Genomic DNA, 17,498 nt, shown 5'->3' with positions numbered 1-17,498 from the left:
AACCATCACAACTGGACTGACCACATGGCTCTGCTCTGTCTCAGTGCCTTCCTGCTCCTTCTCTCCAGTCACTGTGCTAAGCTGCCTTGAGGGGTCTTTTTCCCTTTTAAGACTCCCATCAAGTCAGTTCATTGAAAGAGCAGCACAACTTTCTAGGAAAGTAAATGCTGATTTTCAACCCTCCCTATTTATCCTCCCCTCACCCAAAGCCATGCCACAACGTCCCATATAATTCCATTTCCCTGTATCTGTTTGTGCTGCTCAGGAGGGACAAACTTTTCATTTCAAAGCACAGTTTGTACCCATCTGTGGCCCCTGTCAGGCACCCACGGTGGTGCACCATGTTTCAGTGGGACACAGGGAATCACTGGCACAGCAGCTGGGATACACTGAGATCTCCACCATGACAAAAATGGAGGTGGGATCAGGTTCTCAGGAGAGGTTGAGCCTGCTCCACCCCTGGGAGGTTTTCAAGCCCTGCCTGGAGAAGAGCCTGGCTTGGTCCCAGAGCTGATCCTGCTCGGGGAGGACCCCACACATCCCTTCCCACCTGACTGACACGGTGACCCCAAGCTCAGGGGAACTCTCCAAGCAATTCCCAAACGCCCAGGGCCTCCCGTGCCTGGCAGAGAGGACATGAGGCAGAGATCTCTGCACCAAGGGGAGATGAGCACTGCCTGGAAGCCTCCTCACAGTCCATGGAATGGCAGGAGCTGAGAAGCACGACCAGGGCACACCTTTAAACAATGACTCTTCTCCATGGCCAGCAGGGAAGGAGAGGAGAGGCAGAACAAGTGCAAAAGAAAAGCATGGAGCAACTGGAGGCATCTTCTCTGAACTGCAGTACAAGACTTTGGCCATCTTTTGGTTCCAGCACATTTAAAAGAAAATAAAGAGCCTCTTAAATCTTGTTCCAAATTGCTTTTTGGAGCAACCCTGACAGACAACAGCTGCAGCCATGGATTACATGTTCACCCCTGGAAGGGGTGCTTTGGGGTCTCACCCGAGCCTCCAGCTTCTGGTGCCACTGCTGTGTGACCTTGCCCTCCTACTGGTACAAATGTGAGGCTGAAGGCTCAGAGAGCCATCACTGCTCTGGGTGATCCCTAAGACTGAGAGTTCATGCACAGATTAACTTCTTAAGCAAGCAAAAGGGCAGAGACCAGGTCCCTCTTACTGGCAAAAGCCTTGCATTCTGAAAACCATAATAGTTCCAGAACTGCTGATTACTTTTCCTCATTTGTACTTTAAAAAAAAAAACTCCTGCCTGTTCCTCCTACTTCTTATGAGGCTTTTCAGTATTTGTCTGTTACTTGAACGCTAAAGCCAGATTTAGGATTAACACAACGTTTGGGAGGTGCACTCCAATGCTGCCTGCTGTCACTGCTCCAGCCCTAAGAAGCTCGGAGAGATATCAGGGCAGATCCTGCTCTGGGTAAGTCTGTGTGGCCAAAGCTGTTCTCCCTTCATTCTATTCCCCCACACACGCACACAGACGTGATTAATGCACAGGGCATGGGATGGCTAGTGGTGGAGAGGCATTAAAGCTGCAGTAAATAGGCAGGGAGAACAAGAACACTGCAGAGAAACAGCAGCTCAGTGTCAGGGGCTGCACTGATTGCCCAAAAGCAGAAGTGTGCTGAGGCATGTCAAGAATGCTGGGCTTGGTCGCTGGGAGAAATGACTTTGATAAGGTGGCCCACTTCCCCCAGAGCAGCCACAGTGGGGCAGGGGAGGGAACTCCCAGACACAAATAACCCCGTTCCTCATTTTGGGGCTCTGCAGAACCCGCCCGAGCTCCCCGAGCTGAGGCCAGCCCAGCTCAGAGGGTGTGAGCATCCCTGCCCTCCCATTCCAGTAAGACACCAGGCTCAGAGCTTCCTGCACAGAGCCCTGGGAAAGCAGAACCAGCCCCGAGAAGCTCAGCAGCTCTCCTGCACGCTCCCCATCCGGGTGACCCAGGGCCTCTCCAGGAGGAGCCTCCTCTGCCTCCCTCTCCCCTGCTCCTCACAGCACGTGTCCCCTGGGACATCTTTGCAGGACACAGGTGGAGAAGCTCTCAAAGCCACAGCAAAGCAGCCCCACAGCTGGCAGGGAAAGCTTAAACCACGGTGTCCATCTATTACTGACTGTTCTGATGACACCACTGGGACAACCAGAGAGCCAAACAGGCTCCAAGACGCCTCCTTCCTCCCCAGACCTCTCCAAAAATGACCACATCAGGGCTGCCACATCCTGCCTTCCTCCTCCAGCAACCTGGCTCCCAAAACAGAGCTGGCCAAAACACCACAAGTTTATTTCCTGGCCATTCTGGCTCCCTGAACTGTGCACTGAGCAAAGCCCTGGTGCTGCTGCAAGGAGGGGAGAGGGAACACAGGCCTGATCAAAAGGCCAGCTTGGGCTCAGAGCCACCTCTGCACCACTGGGCCACTAGGGAACACAGGCGGGAACTGGGGCTGGAGTGGGTGAGCCAGGTGCACAACACACGGGTCACATCTGGATCAGCTGAGCCACAACCACTGGTCCTGCAGGTGATTCAAGCTAGAAGTGCTCCAGACTTGCTCTTACAAAACCCACACAAGCACAAAACCATCACAAATGGTGTGTCCCTCCCAAAACCAGAAAAAAAAAGGGATTAACTTCTGTGTTTGCCATGGAAGAGCCCCTCTGGCACAGTCAGTATTTGATACAACAGAGTGGCAGAGAAGGGAAGAGAAGTGGAAACCTCTCCCAGAAAATAATCTTCTGTTATTTTGCCTTAAATGCACTGTAGTTTATGTCCTCAATAAAAGCCTGTGCATATCTTTCCAACTTAAATGTGGATTGGAACCTCGGGATTACTGCCCTGGCAGAATTAACGTATTAGACATAAAAACCATAACATTTCATTATCCATTGTAAACCACATGTGCTTTCCCCCTGGGGAGACTGGAAAAATCACCCAATTTCACTATCATTTTCTGTTAACTGGCTGCCCTGCCACAAGCTCACACACTGGCACGCTCACTTTGATGACAGAGCAGACCTCTGGTTTCATTCTTCCTCCTTTATGATGCTGACATTTTTTTAAATCCTGTTTTTCTGTTCTGTTTTTGTCTCTGTGAAGGCACCGCACTACAAAACCACTGGGCTGGAAAAAAAATAAAAAACAACAAAAATTGCCCTGGAACAAAAAACCAGCTCATATTTGTCTAGCTGGAAACACACCATAACCTGATGTCTGGAACAAGGGTAGAAGGCAACACAGAGGCAAGAAAACCTCAAGCACAGCAAGGCAAGAAGGCTCAGACTCGTTTATGGGCACAGTGGGCTCTGTGGTCAATAGCGAGGCACTGAAGGACAGAACCTCTTCTCTCTGCACTTTAAACTCCCCGTATCCCTCCCTGTCTCTGCAAACCCCACAGCTTCTGCCTGTCTCTGAAAGGTCAGAAGCCAGGAGCAGCACAGCCCCCAGGAGGAACGGGCCAGCTGGCAGCAATTTGGAGTGACCACACAGAGGAAGTGTGGGGAGGAACAGGGGCCAGAGAGGAGCCTTGAGAAGCCTGGCTCACCCTTACATTGCAACTTCCAGGCTGCCTCAGGGAATCTTTTTTGTTTAATCAGTTTTGTATCTTTGCAAAGATTAGCGACCAACTGTCCCGATTTAGTGCTGCCATGTTCCCGTAAACATTCCTGGACTTGCTTGCTGGGATAAAACACGCAGCTGCTGAGAACATAAACATTTCACTCTGCATCTCCAGGAAGCATGAACATTTTTCTTCCCAAGAGACCGCTGGTCCAGGACGGGCAGGGGAAGGGGAGGTGGGCAGAGCAGGAGGAGGCTGGGCAGGAGCTGCAAACACACTCCTGCACCAATGCACCCCAGCCCTTACTCACATGAGGCTGTCACAGCAGTGAACGGGACCAAAGGGAAACATTGGCTGTCCCACGGAGCTCCTGGAATGAAAAAGAGAGATGGAAAGGTCAGCTGGAAGCATCCACATGCACAGAGCTGTTCAGCTGCTGAGCCCTGAAACACACCTCAGCCAACCTCCAGCAGCCAGGCTTTTCTCACTGACACCACCTCGACCTGTTAGTGCAGGGGGAAATAATTCCACTCCAAATTCCTCCTCACTGCTTGCATTTGCCAGAGCCACAAACGCCAATTCAGGCAGTTTCCCTTTGCTCTGTGGTCGCTCAGCTCAGACACTGAGGGCTGCAGGGAGCACCTCCTTGTTCTAAAGCATCTCTTTCCTTGGGCCCTGGTTCTGCTAGCTGTGCCCCTGCCATGGAGCTGGAGATTTACAGAAAGCTTGGCTCCCAGCTCAATGTTCTCAGCAAAATTAGCAAGGATCTCACAGAACAATAACCTGGAAGCACTGGCAGAGGTCTCAGGTAGCAAAACAGAATGTATTTAAAAACAAATCCCTAGAATGCCTGCACAAGGAAAGCAGCAAAAGGTCACTCATCCCCAGCAAACACCATCCCCACAGGCTGCTCAGAGACTGGAAACACGAGTGCATTGACATCTGCCATCCAGCAGAGATTCCCTGTGGCTCTTCTCCCTGACCAGGGCTTCCCAGCACCTCAGGATTTGAGGGAGGCAGAGCTGCCTGACAGCTCCTTATGGAAAATGCTTGTTCTCCCACACCAGGGGAGTGGGAAGAGCAGGGCATCCCATGGCCAAGCCACCAGGAGACACTGGCAGCTCCGAGGGCTGGGGATGATGTAACACCATCAGACATCTGCCAAAGAAATAAGCCAGCTCCAACTTGCCTTGCTCCAAACCTGCACAGCAATTTCCATTCCAGAGCAGGAACTCGTACTGGGGCTTAATAGCCTCTCCAATGCATCCCTTTCCACAAGGAAAATCTGTGCCCACGGCTCCAGGAACACACGTAATCCTTGTAAGCAGATGTCAGCCTCCAAAGCTGGGAAAACGACTTTGTTCTTGGCGATCAGGGAATTTAAAATGCAAGAACTTGGAATGTCCTGATGAGTTTGGTAACTCGAACCCCGGGAGGAAACACCTGCTCTGTTTCATCCATCCATAATTCCATGGGAATGGCCTTTTGCTCGCTGACAATCCAGCAGCCAGAGAGCTGGGAAAGAGAGGAGGGAGCTGCCAGGAGCCAGCAGCCCCATCCCACAGCACAAGCACTTCCAGGATCCACCAAACCCAAGAGGAGTTCCTCCACCCAAACCCCCTGCAGGGATTCCCTTCACCCCAGCAGGGATTTGGGGTCACAGCTACACCTCCCCTCTGCCAGAAAACAGCATAATTTCCCAGGTTTTTACAGCAGGTAAAGTATGGCTCTGGGATCTCACAGGGAAAAAGAGGCACAGCCAAAAAAAAAAAAAGGATTTTCCTCAAAAATTCAACACAATTGGATGTAGCCATTATCCCAGAGATCTGCTTGGTGGAGTGGCACAGGATGAAGCCCTGGGTGGAAGAAGGACCCATGAAACCTGGTTAATACTCAGTGTTCACCTCCTCCAAGCAGGAAGGCAGGTAAGAACTCCAGGAGCCCCGTGTGGATGAACAAGGAGCTCCTGGAAAAACTCAGACACAGAAAGGAGGCTTACAGAGGGTGAGAGCAGAGACAGGCAGGCTGGGAAGGAGATTGTCCCAGCAGGCAGGCTGGACAGGGCTTGGTGCAAGGGCTGGAAGGTGCTCCTGCCTGTGCCAGGGGGTGGGATGGGATGGGGTTGAAGGTGCAGCTGAGCACAGGCTGTCCCACACAGCCTTGGAACCAGAGGGACAGTGTCTGCAGGGAGCTCAGCACAGGCAGCAGCACAGCAGCAACACTTCTGGGACATTTCACCCTGGGAAGGACGTGGAGATCAGCCTGGAAATCTCAACTCCTGCTGCCCTGAGTCCTTACGATGGGCAGAGCTGTCGCTGTGCCATGATCAAATCTGAGCTGACACCAGGGCTGGGCCAGGCACTTCCCCTTCCCAGGAGGGGTGTGGAGAGCCCCGAGGAGAGGCTGGGCTGGCCCAGAGCTGGGCTGGGGAGGCAGCAGCTCCACAGAGCCTCCACCAGCACCCTGTGCTCAGCACAGACGGGCTCTGCCAGCATGCACACACCCAACACCAGTGGGTGCCCAAAAAACCCTTCTCCCAGCCCAAAAACCCCTTCTCCCAGCCCCAAACCCCCTCCTCCCAGCCCCTGTCCCATCACAAACGCCTGCCCCCCAGCAGCTCCCTGGGACATGAGGCATTTCCCTCCCTTGAAGAGCACAAGGATGGAATGCAATCCCATTCCGTGGCTCAGGAATCACCCCTGCTCTGGGTGAGGCAGGAGCTGTCCTGTAATTAACACTGCTTCAGAGCCCTCACAGGGCAAGAGACCAAGGCCAGATTAGGCAGACAAGCTCAGCTCTGGCAGCTGCTAAGCTTAGCTTGGAGCTGTATTTCAATAATAGTGTTCAACACAGTGCTCGGGGTGTGCGGAGTTTTTAATGCATCTCTTGAAAGGTGAGCAGAAAAACAAATGAAAGTGTTGTTAAAAAACTCTATTTTCCCATGTAGACTAATGGAAGTTCAGCTAGAAGATCTAAAAGTGTTTTTACTCAGTGTAAGAAAAACCTGTGATACCCAAGTACCCTCAGGTCAGAGCACTGATGTTTTCTCCCCCCAGGAGCTCCAGCCTTCTCAAGGATCTGTTTTGTCTTATCTACAAAAGCCTTTTCTTCTCTTTTGCAGTTCTGGAGGCTCCCGGGGAAAGCCCAGCATCCCCAAGAACTGCTGCAAATCCCCAGTTCTGTCCCTGATTTAAGCATGGCTCCAACAGCCCGGTGTCATCAGCCAGCACTGATCCTGGAAAACGTGTCACTGCAATTCAGCAATCCTATTACACGTGCTCCAGCGTTTGTACAGCAGAGATTTAGCTCTTAGCTCTCCATTGCTTTATCTCTTTCTGGCTGCGTCAGGGCAGAAATCATCTCGGGCTACAAACGGGTCACATCCAAATGCTCCTCCTGTTTTTGCTGCAAATCTGGGGAAAAGCTCATGGAGCTGCTGTGCACCCCCCAAGGGTCTTGGTGGCTTCAGAGGTGACAGGTCTGACCAGCTGGAGGGCAAAGAGCCCACCCAGAGCACAGATGGCAAAACACAAAACCAAATCCCAAACTCCAGGTGCCTCTGGGCCCCTCCTGTGCCCCACTCATCTCCCTGCTTCTGTCAGCAAACTGAGCCCTCCCCGTGCCTCAGCAACACACCCACCTCTTGCATTAAAAAAACACAATAAATTGGAGCTGCACCACAGGAGCACTGTTCCCACAGGCCTCCATCCACGAGATAGGTGTGCAGCTCCTGAATCACCATCTCCTCCACCTAACACCCAGTTCTGAGGCTGTTTTCCCATCCACCTGCCTCTTCCCCGTGCTCTTGCCCAACACCTGTCTCTTACCTCACATCACACCTCCGACACTTTCTTGTCAACTCATGCTTTAGTCACTGCTGGCAATCCAACCCCAGCTGCCTCCGTGTCTGTGAGAACATCAGCCCAGCCTCCTGGGTCCTGCTCCCACAGGAGCAGGCAGAGCTCTCCAGGCACAGCTGCCAGGGCAGCAGAGGCACTTCCAGGGGCTTTGGGCTCATCCTGCAGCAGCTCCACCCGAGGATGGATGTGGAGAGGCAAGGAAGGATTGAGACCAATGGCTGTGCAGATGTGTCAGTAAAATCAAGCTGCCCAAACCCACAGCAACTTGGTTTTGGAGCATCAAAAAGTAATTTTAAAAACATAAAATCACCCTGACACTTGCGGATGCAGTTTTCTTTTCTTTCCTGGGAGACACGCCAAGGGAAGCAGGGAGCAGGTCACAGACAGGCAGTCCCACTGAAGCTCTCACTAGAGTTTCTCCTCTTTTCCCCTTGCTGCTTTGGTTCCAAGGGGAAGAGCCCCCCCCACCTTGGGAGCAGCCCCACAGGGAGCCATTCCCAGGAACACCCACAGTTTCACTCACACGGGGAAATAAAACCCTCCAACATTCCTGGGAACGATCCCAGCTCTTTCCTCTGGAAAACATCCTCTCCCCACCCTGCAGCACCCTGAACTCCTCTGGCTGTGCTGTTTGGCTCTGCCCCCATGGTCAGAGCTGAGGTGGGGCTGCTGAGCCCCTCACCCCTGACCCACCACTTCCAGCATCCCTTCCTCCTCCTCCTCTTCCATCTGGCCCCTTCCCAGCAGCCAACAAGCCCAGCCTTTGTCCTCCCCTGCAGGCACCTCTGATCCCCTGCCCTCTCCCCACGGCCCTGTGGCACCCAAGCACTGCAAAGTTTAGGAACATGGATGAGTTCCCAGAGGGAAAAATGTATAAAATTGAGTGTGTGCTGAGTGGTTTCTTTCAGACAGACACCACTGACTGTGACACGCTCCTCACCCGTCACCCAGCTCACCTCTGCTCACAGAACACCTGGATTGGGCTCTGCCTTTGGTTCCTGCTCTGCAGCAAGCCCACGGAGCACAAAGCCCTGCAGCAATGTCTCCTGGCTCAGCAGTGCTCTGGAATTTCCTTCCTCGGGTGCCTCTGGACCAGCCCCTCTGCAGGAGGTGCTGGACAAACAGCTCAAAGAGGGGAACCTGCCCTGTGCTTTCAGGGCAGCTGTGCCTTCAAACCAGCCTCTCTGAAGTGCTGCTTCCCTCCCATCACTGCTCCTGGTGCCCCTGCTCCTGTCCATGGCTCTGCCCTTCGATTACACCATCAGCTCCATCACCAGGAATATTTCATCAGTGCCTGCCCGCTCTGCTCCTCCCTCAGAGCCCACCTTTGCACCTGCCCCTCCCAGACACTTTTGTCCTGTGCAGGTGATGCTTTCTTTGTGGCAGGACAGCAGGACCTGGGCTGTTCCAGGGCTGTGCCCTGTGGCAAAGCCCAGCTCTGGGAATGGCACAGCAGCACGCAGCAAGGTGGCAATCTGCACCAGATCTCTGTTTATACACACACACACACACACACAAGAACGCTGCTAAGTGCTTTTTGAGAGGGAGGTGGGACCAGAGAGCTCCTCTAACCTACACAATCCCACCATTCTGTCAGCTTCTTGTAAACAAAGTGATCCAGGCTGGAGCTGGAGCGGCTGCTCACTTGGCAGCACAGCAGAGAGGTCTGGCAGCTCCCTGTCCCCTCTGCCGTGGCACTTCCCTCCCCAAAGCCAGCACTACTCACACAGCACCTCAAAGGTCTCTCTCTGGTGCTCCAGCTCTGGAAACCCTGCCGCAAGGAAGGAGATAATTGCACCTGCACAGTGTAACGTGCAATTACTGCAGCACCTGGAAGAATTGGATGGAGAAAGCGCCAGGCAAGTCCCCACTGCACAAAAAACACTTCATGCTTTTCCCTCTGCCCAGTGCCCTCTGACAGGGAAGGGAGGCTCTTTCAATTGAAGCTTTAATTTTATTTTATTAAGGCAGTTCCCAGCCCAAAGGTGCCTTGCAGTGGCATTTTCCAGAGGAGCAACCCTGCCCCTGGAAAGTGAGGAGCTCTCAGCTAGCAGCAGAGAGACGATGTTCAGTTTGACAATGAGACTGTCAGTGGGCTCTGAAATGTCACTCCCACACCTCGCAGACGCAGTTGGCTCATCCCTTGTTTCACAGCAATGTGCTGCAGCTCCTTTTGTAACTGATACAAAATGTTTCAGGCTGGAGCTTTCATTTGGAAAAAAATCCCCTCTCCTTCCCTTTCCATCGAAAGGCATTTTAATTAATTGTCTTGAACATATTTCAACTCTTCCATCCTTTCTAAAGACACTTTTCCAGGGACAAACCATGTCCTTAAGTAAAACCCATATGGCAACAAGCTGAACTGAAACAGCCCCAAAATGACACAAGAAATGAACTGATATTTCCAGCAGGTGGATCTTCCACCTCTCATCATTCTTGTCCCTGCCTTTGCCAGAACTTCTATCTGTGAATAACTCTGGAAGGATAACCAGGACAAACGTTTGTGTAATGGCAGCTTGACAGTGTAGCTTGTTTTGAAACAAGCATGTGAGATAAATCACAACTGGAATGACAGGGAAAAAACCAAGCGAGACGAGACACCAAAAACCCGTGGGAGAGAGATAACACAAGTTCCACGGAGTTCTGCTATCTAATCTTACAGTGAGCCCATCTTTCCAGCACCAAAAATAATCCATTCGATGAGCTTTCCTCTTTAGCATCAATTTTCAATCCATGTCAAAATTATCCCAAAAAGCTTTGAGCACCAACCACTGAAATCTTCACATCCTCTCTATCCCCCCCTCACATTTCTTGCTCCTCTCTGGCCAAATGCAGGTGGAAAAGGAGGGAACCCAACTACAAAGCAGCCCAACTTCACTGTATCCTGAGTCCTGGATAGATGAAAACGTGGATGTAGAAAGCCAAATTTACCCCTGAGTTAAAATTTCACTCAGAAATAAAGCTTCCATTGTCCTCCTGTGGTAACTCAACCTTGCCAGTCCTTGGAACTTGGTGGAAATGGACTGGGCTGTAACATCTTCCAAGGGCCCAGATCCACACACCCGTGTGCTGCTCTTCAACTCCAGCAGCTGAACACACCACGTTTGCCTCCTAGGGCTGGAACTACACTCTTTGCTCTCTGTTCCATCACACAAAGTTAAAAAGTCAGCTCAGGTCGGTTATTTGTCTTAAAACCCAGGCAATGGGCACTTCATCACTGGCAATAAAATCAGCTTGTCCTTAGAGCTCATCACAGCTCTGTAAATTGCTCTCCACAGGAGGCTGAATTTTCCTGTTGGAGAACACTGGCTGTGTACAAATATTCCCAATATATAAGCCTCAATCAGCCCATGGATTGGTTGCTGGTGTTTGGCTGGAGAAAGGAAGACAAGCACACCCCACACCAAATCCTGTGCAGTTCTTCTCCTCCGTTACACAAACACTTGGCAGGCTTCCACTGTCAAATTTATCCACTAAAATTAGCTCTCACAATTGCAATCAATTGCAACAATCAAGCATAAGTAATTCCAGGGAAAGGAAATGAAAGAAAAAATAGAGGTGAGCATGGCAAACAATGCCAGAGCACTGCAGTGGCTCCTCCACAGGTCCATCCTTGTGTCCAACAGACTTTTCCTGCTTGTTGCTTGTAGGGCTGCAAATCCAGCACTTTTCCACCATACACACAGCCATGGGACAGTGCCAGAGCACAGCTTTGTGCAGGTTCTTTGTTTTCCACCCCTCGAAACAACAACTGGTGAAACTTGTAATAAATGTTACATTGTTTGGAACAGAAGGCAGAAAATGTATATAAACTTCTGGCAGGCAAACACATATGGCAGGAATATGCTGGGGAACACAGAACGCTCCAGAGAACACAAGGAATTACAAGCCCTCCCTGGCTAATCGAGTGTAAATATCACAGCTGATGGTCCCTTCTCTCCCACACACAAATAAACATCCGTGCCCCCACCTTCACGTGGGCTGTGCTGTGCCTCCTTACACCAACAATGTACATAACTTCTGGCCCTGAGAGCCCCCATCCTGCATGTCACCACGCATCAGAACTCAGTTCCCTGCCACTGCTCCCACTCCCTTCTGGGCTGCATCTCCATCTCGAGCAGGTCACAGCTGTACCACAAAGGAGCAGGACAGACAAACAAGCAGATGGTGTCAGAGACACATTTTAGTGTGGCAGGCAGTGCAAGGAGCTGGCGTGGTACAGCCTGATCCAGCCACAACGCCCCTGGTACCCCAGCAATGTCTCCTTTCCTCAGCTCCCCACAGCAGATGCTCCTCTGACCCACAGCTATCCCAGCAAAGACAAAGCCAAGCATAAACTCAGCATTCCTCCTATCACCTAAAAGCTGTTTGAAACCCCAGCACACCACTGAGAACATTTGGGATTATTCCATATTTTATAAGCAGTATTTACACTTCCAGCGCAACTGCGAATGATAAAAGTTATGCACAAAATGTAGGAGTGAAATCAAGTTATCTAAAATTCCTCATTGTGAGTTTGCACCAAGAGCAAAAAACATTAGGGGAAAGATCTTTTAAAAATACATATGAGCTACCTGGGATAGCTTTAAATATAGCACAAAAATGGAGATGGCTAGAGGAAAGGATCTGAAGGAAAATGAAGCTGATAATCAGGAATGGAACTACACACCAGGTTCCAGAACACCCTCCAAGAGCAATGGAAAGACAATCTTTGCAAAAAAGCTTTGCCTCAGCAGAAGGTGACGGGTGCAAATAACTAAATAACCACTCAGTGCAATGCAACAGATGTCCACTGAACAATTCTCCCTAAATCCCTCAGTGCCATGGAAATGCAGTGACATCCCAAACACAGGAATCTTCTTACACTGGAGAGACAGGGAAAAACAGCCACGCTCCAAAAGAGCCTTAAAATATTTCCCGTGCTGCCCACGACAAAAACAAACAGCAGCGTGTGCTCCCTGAAAGGAGAGCCCTCCTGGAGTGGCTGCCCTGCTCCAGGGCCACCAGCAGGCATCCAGCAGGAATTCCAGCCCTGGCACAGCCAGGCTGGCACCACGCTGTGCCAGGCAGGTGACAGGCACAAGGATACAGGGGAGGAACACTCGGGAGGAAAGGCATTTCCCCCTGCTGCACAGAGCCCATTCCTGGCCAGCTCTGCCCCATCCAGCCCCAGAGCCAGGTGCTGAGCTCCAGAGAGGCTCTGCCACCCCGGGAGCAGCTATTTTGGGAGATCTCTCTGGTTGCTAGGGCAAGCTCCCAGTGACGAGCACCATCCTCCAGGCAGGGTCTTTGTGCCAGCCAGGAGAGGGGGAAGCATTCACAGGAGGGATGACTAAGCAGGGGAACGTGAGACACCAAACAAAATGCCAGCCTGGGGAGAAAAACACGGCCATGGCTCCCACCAGAGCTCCCTGGATCCTCCATGAAAGCAGCCTGGCTGCAGCGAGGCAGCAGAGCCCAGAGCAGCCTCCCAGACATTCCCAAGGCTCCTGCTGCCCCCAGGCAGGATGGGCTCCATCCCAGCCACCCTGGGCTCCCACAGCTCTCCTGGGATGCTGCTCCTGCTGCTTCACCAGGCACTCAAGGCAGACAGGAGGAAGCACTCAGCCCCCAGCTGCACACCAAGTCTCCTGCAAAATTAGGAAACCACTCCAGATGCTCAAAAGCCCACAAATGACTGGTGGATCGGGTTTCTAGGAGCTGCAGGCATGGACAGCTTCTCATTTTCAGAATTGCTGGAGCCTTGGTTTGCGCCAGCCTCTCACACATCTGGATAGTCTTACGCAGTTTACAAAAGACCATGACAGTTTTCCATCCATTTCTATCCCTTGTTTTGAGCTTTCAGCTCAAAAAAACATCTTTAGAAAGTTAACAGGGCAAAGGTGGCAAAGAGGGGACAAAGTTTGGGGGTGGCATAAAATCTGTTCCCTTTTTGCCACAAACAGTGAAGAAACTCATACAATAATGTCACTTAGGCTTCTAAATAACTCAGTTTTGAAAAATGGGGTTTAAACACCACTGAAACCTAAGACCATAAAGAGAAAAACATATGTGCACATGGACTTAAGAAAGCAAACAGCTTTTCAAAACAGAACTCCTCTGCCACACTCCTAAAGAAAGTGGTTTTCATCTAAACCATCATCAGCTGAAGGGCAAGAGAAGGACTCCAGCACATGTCAGCAAGAACTCCCACTCCACACAGGCAAAAACACCAGCTCTAAAGTAAACTAATTGCTTCCTAAGCTGCTAAGATACCATTAAAAATACTGTCTATATATATATGTATGTAGATGTGTATATATATATGTGTGTGTCCATGTGATACTCACACAGGAACACATCCACTTATCACAATTTAGGGCTTTTTTAAAATAACTTTTTAAAGGACTAAGAGGAAGACCTGCTGAAATCCCCCACAGTCAGGAGACCCTTGAAGGTCTCTTCCAACCTGGATGATTCTGTGGTTCCCTCCTCCAGCTGCCATTAGAGGAAAGACAGGGTAATAAATGTTGGGAAGGAAGGTGCCTGCAGCATGACTGGGATGGTCAGAAATCTCCTGGGGCGGACACAGAATTCCCAGGGAAGGAGGATAGAAGGAACCAGGAGGTCTGAGATGTTTTGGGTGAGATACACACAGACTCACCCCATCCCCTGACAGCCTCTGAGTTTCAAGGTGCTTTCATCTGCCTCAGATCTATATAAACAAAGGCCATGGAAATTCCTGCCTGTGGAATTCTGCTGGCAGCTTTCACTGGGCAGCTCCGTGCTGGAGAGGAGATGGGAGCAGAGGAACCACACTGGACACAACAAGCCTGATTCCTTTTTGTTAAGGGTGATTCCCACACCAGGAATTTCTGCATTAACCCTTCAGCAGCCACCACTGCCCGTGCCAGGCAGCACAGGCCAGTGGCACCAGCTGCTCCAAGGGGACACAGGCTGCCCCAGGGAGGGACAGCGTGGCCAAAAGCCAGCCCTGGACCCTGCAGCGTGGCAGAGAGGAGAAGCCAGCCCCTGGGAGCTGCCCCAGAGCCCTGGGTCACCCCTCTGGGATGCTGTGTGCCTCTGCAGGAGCACTGGGTTTGATGGGATGGGATGGGAAGGGCAGCCTGAGCTGCTGCGCCCGTTTCCAGCCTCCTCCCCGAGCTGCACAGCTTCTAAACCCACCTGGCTCTCTGCCTTGGTGGCTTTCATTGCTGTTTCTTAGGGTAGAGCCCCACACAGAGCAGCTCAGCAAGTGCTTTCTGCAGCTCCCCTGTGCCCCGACTCATCCCTGCTCCCTCAAGGGTCTCCCAAACAGCCAGGGAAGGAAATGGGCTCCGTGTCCTCCTCATTCCCTGCTCCCTGGAACACTCTAATGAGGAGCAGCCCTGCTTGGTGGGACTGTGCTCCCCGGGTCACAGCAGGGCTCAGCCTGCACCACTCCCCCCTCCCCAAACCCTGACCTCCCGACTCGAGGGTGCCAGAGGGCAAGAAATGCTGCTCCTGTGCAACGAGGCATTGTTCAAGGGAAAATTCCTCCTTGGTTTTTTTCTTCTACATCCTCTGCAAGCCTGGGAACATTGGGATTGTTCAGCCTGCAGAAGAGGAGGCTTTGGGGTGACCCAACTGCAGCCCTCCAGGAAAGATGGAGAGGGACTGTTTAAAAGGGAACAGGACACAGGGAATGGCTCCCACTGCCAGAGGGCAGGGTTAGGCGGGATACTGGGAAGGAATTGCACCCTGGGCTCAGGGACACACTGGAGAAACCCCCTCCTTGCAAATCATCCTTGGAATTATGGAGTGGCCAAGCTGCAGGCATCCAAACCATGAGCTCTGCTTCACACCTGGGGTTTTTGAGTTTTTTTTTAGTGGGTTGTTTTTTTTTTAGCTGCTACTGGGTCCACGTGACAAATTTTAAGCATGTGAGACTTGAATCCTCATGACTAAAGAGGCAGAGAAAAGGGGGGGACGTGTGGTGGGACACACATGATGCCAAAAGAGATACCCACACCTTTAAACCACAGAAACCTAAGAGGAAGCACAGCACAGGAGTTTTGTCCCAGAAGTAGCAAAGCCTTCATTTTTTTCTTTCTTGAAAACACTTCAGCCACTGAAGAAAGAAAATAATAAAGCAGAAGGACGGAGTGATGGTCTGACATGTCATTTGCACTCACCTTGGCAAGATCTTGTTTTCCAGGGGTCTGGGAGCTCCTAGGGGAGCGCAGCAGCTCCGGAGGGACGGAGCTGGACAGCGCTGCCTGCAGAGATCCCTGCAAAGCACAGGGCTGAGGCTTCCCTCAGCTGGGGCAGATTCAGCTCCCAGGTTCCTGCAGGGGGGCAGAAGGGTGTGCAGAGCAGTCCCCGTGGGCACAGCAGGGTCCCCCTGCCCGGGGAGCAGGCGCAGAGCCCGGCTGGGAAGGACAGCTGGCCATGGGAACTGCAGGGAGCTGCCTTGTCTGAGGCACAGAGCCCACTGAGAGCTGCTCACGGGCAAACCCCTGAGCTGCACTCAAGGCTCCCCATCCCCACGTGCTGCCCAGAGCAGGCCAGTCCCTCCAGGGGCTGCAGCACGCTCCCAAACAACGACATTTGGAATTGTTCCTCGGGCAGCCAGAGCCAGGAGAAATGAGGAATGCAATGCACCCACCACTGAAGGGGCTGGATGGGGTCCCCGGGGGGCTCAGCAGCTCTGAGCCACCCGAGGGGGGCTCAGAGGCTGCCAGCCCCCATCAGCTGCAAGCCCCAGAGCGGAGTGACCCACTAATCCAATTAGGCTGTCTGGAGACACGAACCCAAAGGAAAGCAGGAGAAGGGAGAAAGAACAGGAAAAACAGCCTGAAGCAGAGTGTATCCTCCTTACTGCCCGACCCGCAGCTCCAGCAGGGGCTCAGCTGGGAGCAGGGAGAGCCCAGGCTGGAGCTGCCCCAAGCTGCAGGAGCAGACAGCCCTTCCCAAGCAGCCTGCTCAGGAAACTGGGAATGCTGGCTCCAGCCTGCTCCAGCTGCTTCCCTGCCTTCTGTCACACAGCACTCGGCCACTGCCAGGTGTCCTGAGCACAACGGGACATGGGGATGATCCTCCCAACTCCAGGTATTCCATGATTCTGTGGCCATTTCTTCTGAGTGCTGGGTGGCTGAGGCTGCTCCTGGAGCCTCCCTCAGGGTGCCTGTTCCCTGTGTCCATCCCAGCTGGTGCCCAACTCCAAGAACATCCATCCCACATGAAACATCCTCACATTAATCATAAACATGAGCAAGTCCAGGAGAAAGCACCCACTCAGCTTTAGAGGTCAGAGAAGGGAAGTGCAATTTGGGAAAATCCCCACCATGGCAAGAAGGGGATTTCTGGGTAAAACAACTGTTTAACTAACTGCCAGTGGCTTCCACATGCCTAAGAAATGAGCATGGCCAGAGTGCTAAAAACATGTTTTAGGAAACTTTTTAGCTAGACTCTGGCTTCTGCTGAGACAGAAGGTCATGATAAATTCCAACCCAGAGCAGGAGATTGCATCCGCCAATGGATTTGTTTATGAGTGTAAAGGCTCAAAAGCACAAAACCATCACCTCAGCTCCCATGCTGGAAGCCCAGGCAGCATCATCTGGGAGCTGGGAAAACAACAAAATTAAAGACAAAAGCCTCATAAATGGCATTGCTGTGGAAAATTAGAATTCTTACCAGGAAAGTAAACATAAGGCTTGTTGCAGCTGATGATAACCATCTCAGGGGTTTCATGGCTTCTCCATTACTACGACAAAAGCATCTTGCCTGAACTGCAGGAGTTAAAAATGCAGAACACCCTGACTTCCCAGAGATAATTCTGCAAACAAGGAGTGACAGGGATGCACTTCCAGCACTGATTCCTCTCCTGAATAACTCCATCAGCACTTCCACTCCGCAGGGACATCCAGATGTTTTATCAAGATGGATTTACACTCCCAGGCCCAGGTTTGAGAGCCTGACAGGCTGAGGAGCTGGGAATCTTGCTTAGGAAACTCCTGAGTATCACCCAGGGCTAAGGATCCTTTTTTCTCTAGCTTTTCTCTCTGTCCTCTGACACAAATGAAGAGGAGACCCACTGAAGGCTCTGCTGGGC

At 51.9% G+C, this 17,498-nt stretch overlaps 1 protein-coding gene across 2 annotated transcripts in view; it reads right to left on the bottom strand.

Moving 5' to 3' along the window:
* Positions 1-17,498, bottom strand: part of TIAM1 (TIAM Rac1 associated GEF 1) — a 147,300-nt gene that overhangs the window by 103,751 nt on the left and 26,051 nt on the right. For both annotated transcript variants that reach the window (XM_064411177.1, XM_064411173.1), the window contains exon 2: positions 3,877-3,936. The gene's annotated coding sequence lies outside the window, so the exon portion shown is untranslated. The remainder of the gene's footprint in view (positions 1-3,876; positions 3,937-17,498) is intronic.

This window comes from Passer domesticus, chromosome 2 (assembly GCF_036417665.1).
Source record: "Passer domesticus isolate bPasDom1 chromosome 2, bPasDom1.hap1, whole genome shotgun sequence".
NCBI classification, from domain to species: domain Eukaryota; kingdom Metazoa; phylum Chordata; class Aves; order Passeriformes; family Passeridae; genus Passer; species Passer domesticus.
Note: the sequence above shows the minus strand (reverse complement) of the source record. Positions and strands in the feature narration are given on the sequence as shown.